A 4,997-nucleotide genomic window follows, 5' to 3' on the forward strand; every position below is an offset into this window, starting at 1 on the left:
AAAAAAAAAAAAAATCCCTCTTTTCTAATCACTTGAAAAACTAGGTATTTGAAGTCTATATTCACTTCTATGATCTGGTACTTCTTAGGTATTATCACATTGCTATTGCTGAGCATGGCAATTAATTTATTCACAAACTATTACTAAATACATATAATCAATGAGACATTTGGAATGTGCTAGGGATTATAAGAACTAAGAAAAGCAGATCTAACCCACGCTATACGCAAATCTCATGAAGAAACCAAATCTAATGTTTAACTATACCATATAACTAAGAAGCGTAAATGTTTTTAGCTATATAGTGGGAACTGAACTAGGTATAACAGAAATATATATGGCAAGAGGAAACAACCTATTGAAAAAGGTGTCTTCATTTTTAAATGCATGGTATACGCTGAAGATTACAAAGTACTAGAAAGCAGACTGGTTTCTGAAGAACTGGGACTAACGAAACCCTGTAACACTGAAGAAAGGGCTTCAAGCTGCACACAGATCACACTCCTGGCTCATTTTCTTTCTTTTTTTTTTTAAGATATATTTTTCATTTTAATTTACTTTTTACACTCTATATTTTATTCCCCCCCTCACCCATCCACCCTCCTACTGTTCCACATTCCATACCTCCTCCCCACCCTGTCTCCACGTGGATGCCCCACACCCCACACCCCATCTGACCTCTAAACTCCCTGGGGCCTCCAGTTTCTTGAGAGTCAGGTGCCTCCTCTCTGAATGAACACAGTCCTCTGCTGTATGTGTGTTGGGGACCTGATATCAGCTGGTGTATGCTGTCTGTTTGGAGGTCCAATGTTTGAGAGATCTCGGGGGTCCAGATTTATTGAGACTGCTGGTTCTCCTACAGGTTCACCCTTCTGCTCAGCTTCTTTCTTCCCTAATTCAATAACAGGGGTCAGCTGCTTTTGTCCATTGGATGAGTGCAAATAACTGCATCTGATTCTTTCAGGTGTTTGGGGGGTCTTTGGAGGGCAGTCATGATAGGTCCCTTTTTGTGAACACTCCATAGCCTCAGTAATAGTGTCAGGGCTTGGGACCTCCCCTTGAGCTGGATCTCACTTTGGACCTGTCACTGGACCTTCTTTTCCTCAGGCTCCTCTCCATTTCCAACTCTATTCTTTCAGACAGGAAAAATTATACACCAGAGTTGTGACTGTGGGATGACAACCCCATCCCTCTCTTGATATCCTGTCTTTCTGCTGGAGGCGGGTTCGACAAGTTCCCTCTCCCTACTGTCTGACATTTCATCTACGGTCCCTCCCTTTGCCCTTTGCATTCTGAGAATTTCTGACCTCCTAGCTCTCTGGTGGTTTTTGGAGGGTCCCCCCAAGCCTCCTATTTCCCGAGGTTGCCTGTTTCCATTCTTTCTGCTGGCCCTCAGGGCTTCAGTTCTTTTCCCTTACCCAATACCAGATCAGGTTCCCCTCTTCCCCTCTCCCACCCTCCCCACCCTCCCAGGTCCTTCCCTCCCTTCTCACTTGTAATTGCTTTCTTCTCTCCCCCAAGTGGGACTGAGGCGTCCTCACTTGGGCACTTCAGATTGTTGACCTTTTTGAGTTCTGTGGACTGTATCTTGGGAATTCTGTTTTTTTGTTTTGTTTTGTTTTGTTTTGTTTTGTTTTGTTTTGTTTTGTTTTTTTGGCTAACATCCACTTATTAGTGAGTACATACCATGCATGTCCTTTTTGGTCTGAGCTACCTCACTCAGGATGATATTTTCTAGTTCCATCTGTTTGCCTGTTCCTAAAGCTGAAGGCACAACAGGAAGGATTTTGCAGTAACTAAAATAACAAAGAGAGAAGTAGGTTGGTGGTGACAAAGCACAAAGCTGTGTGGAAGGGGTTGTGGTGTAAACAGGATGTGAATCTTCTACTTAGGGTGCTGGCAGATTTGACCCTGTCAATCACAGGAGACAGAGCACAGGAACAAAACTGTTAGGTTTGAGTCTTGAAAACTTTCTCTGGGCTAGATGTTTTACTAAGTTAGTAAACACAAATCAACCTTAAGGGGCAGTTATTTACCAAATTGCATGGGCTTATTTCATTGCTTTCACAATTGGTAGGGTCCCGTTTGGACATAGTGACTGAGTAGCAGCCTTTAGTGCTGGCCCAGTGTAACAAAGTGAATGGAAGCTGCAGGTAAGGATTGTGATCTCTTTGCTGTGCCCATAAGTGAAGACATTTGCGTGGTGGTGGGTAATTTGGTGCTTGTGTACTTTTTCTATTACACCATGCCAGTAACTATTCCATAGTCCCTACAATACTCATTCTTTCAAAGTCTCCTCGTTCTTACTTTAAGCTGATACATTTATTTCTTGCTTCATTGATGACCCTAAGAATGGAAGAAATTTCCTAGAGGCATATAGTACCCAATGTTTACTTATACATCTCCACACTAGGGATACCTATCCACTCTCTTTGGAAGGTTTGATATAAGCAGTTTTCCTCCAACATTAAAACTCTTTCTTTTGTTTAGTAACAACTAGAGTCTGCATTCACAGTCTATTTAATACCCAAATGTCTTCATTTATCTTTTCAAACTGACTGATCATCAGGCCTTGAGAGACATATGGGAACTGATCCTGAGTGTTCTCACATTCACTCAGAGGCATCAGCTCCTGGGATGGACTAGTAAGATAAATACTTGTAGTGTATAAATTCATATTTATACCTTTAGCATCTCATTTTTGGATAATGAGAGCTGGTAGACATGAAGTGCTAATATGCATTGTAGCACAGATGCATTATGTGAGCCTACTGGAAAATATGATGCAATTTTCCACTTATTAAATTTGATAGTCCATTTCCCATGCTTAGCACAATGCAGCGCAGAGAGTAAACAATAAGCATCAGCTATTAGTAGCAATACTTTTAGTATTAGTGCTAATATTTAAGAGTTTACACTACAGGCAAGTGGAAAAGACAACTATGTATGAAGATGAATAGTGGTGTTGTAAGTGCTAAATAACGTTGGAGGTGCTCAGGGCAGAAGAGCGCACCATCAACTGCGGCCTCAGTGATTAGCCTTGAATTGTTATGCATAAAAATGCCCGAGCTGACAAGAAGAAAAAAATCCAGCAGCTGTGAAACAACACAGCTCTGATAAAATACAGGACAAAATTGGAGGTAATTTTCAGACCGTTTCCAGAATAATTAAACCACAAAATGAAAGTTTACATGCAGAGGATTTGTGGTTTAAAAGATACGCTGACCTTCGCTGTTTCACTGAGGTGCATGGGATTGGCTGAAGGAAGACCAGGTAATCCCCATCTCCAAAGCTGTCCTTTTAGCACATGCTGAGTTGCACAGGGGTAAAGGGAGAGGGCATGAAGAACAGCTCTGAGCACAGCACCCTATTCTTCCTGCTCTGCCTGGAACAATAATTCACAGAGAAGAAAAAGATACTATGAGAGTAAGTGCCAGAGTTAATATAATGTTTAAAGTATTTTGTTGGGTTGACAAAGTCCATTTAAAAAAGAATGAGAGAACCTTTAAACATGGTGTAAACATCAATACTGCCTTTCCATTAACCAGACACACTGGTATCATCTTAATTCAAATATTTGTAGGCAGAAAAGAAAGGCTCATTTTTATTCACAATGACTTTCCTATCCCATCTGGCACAAGCAATTTCCTTTTGTTTGCCTTTAAACTGTGTTATAAAGAAATTAATTTTACCCTCAAGGCTTTCACTACAAATTTCACAACTTTCTTTCTGCTTATTTTTCAATTTCATCATCAGGCACAAATCGTTCTTGTGGGTGGAATTGTACTTGTCAATTTTTCTATTTTAACCCCTGAGATTTTTCATTAGGTCTTACCACTCGCAAAACTCCCTGTTTTCTTCTGAAACTTGTCAACAGTTATTATAATTATTTTATCATCGGAGCACATACTACACTGGTGTGCACATGCTAATTGGAAAATTACCTTTCTAAATTGGTTTCTAATGAGAACGATTATGAGTCCTGTCACTTAGACAAGTGGTCTAGTGAAAACAGAATCAATTTTGTCAAATATATGCGATTAATAACTAAGAACCATAAACATGCACCTTTTAATTATTGAACCATCCTTCTTGCACTGATCCTCATGATTGGTGGCTAGAAAAATCTGCCTACGTTTAACATCTGCTCACTGAAGGCAAAAATGTAGAAAGATGATTTTTAAAAAAATTTTCCTTGATGTTTGCTCTCAGTTGAGCTTGAATTTGTCCAAGGATGGAAAGACTGACAAAAGAAAAACCCAGTTTCAAAGAGGTCCAAGTGTAAAAGCCCCACACTCACAACTGCCAGCTACTTAACATTTTCTGCCGAAAGTGCAGACTACCTAGAAATTTTACAAGCTGCACAGATATTTTCTTTTATTAGTGCCAGGATAAATGTATACTCTATAGTGAGCTTCACGCATGTGTACTCATGTTAAACCTGAAGCTCACTAATTGGTTAAGAAGGCTAACCAGCAAGCTTGCAGGCTTTTCCTGTCTCTGTCTTCTAATTTCTGGGATTACAGGTGGGCACTGTCAGGGTCTGGCTTTTACATAGGTACTGGGGTTCCAAACTCAGGTCTTCGAACTTGTGCACCAAGCTCTTTACCCACTGAATTATGCCCTCCACACACCTGGAAGAATTTTAACGAAGAATGCAGCTGAATCTGGTGAGGATAAAACAGCAGTGTAGTCATTTATTCTGAAAAATAGTCTTTTTTCCCCTTAATATAAATGTTCAAAGACTCAACGCTTTAGATATCCAAGAATGTGTGGCTATGATGTCACTGAGTGATGGCAGTAAGCAGATGTTCATACAGATGATGGTGTTTGAATATTTCAAACAATCCCTATGAGTATTTATCAAAAATAGTATTAGAGGGGGTATCCCTTAAAAGTACCAGACTTTAATTATGTCGGTGAAAAACATCTACAATTTATTGTTTTAGGTTAAACTTCCTCGTCTGAAAAATAGTAATAATTACAACAGCTTCATA

At 39.8% G+C, this 4,997-nt stretch overlaps 1 pseudogene; it reads right to left on the bottom strand.

The window, feature by feature from the left end:
- LOC110323227 overlaps window positions 1-513 on the bottom strand; it is a 2,290-nt pseudogene extending 1,777 nt beyond the window's left edge.
- Window positions 514-4,997: the final 4,484 nt, after the last annotated feature.

The sequence above is a fragment of the Mus pahari genome, chromosome 6, assembly GCF_900095145.1.
Source record: "Mus pahari chromosome 6, PAHARI_EIJ_v1.1, whole genome shotgun sequence".
NCBI lineage: Eukaryota > Metazoa > Chordata > Mammalia > Rodentia > Muridae > Mus > Mus pahari.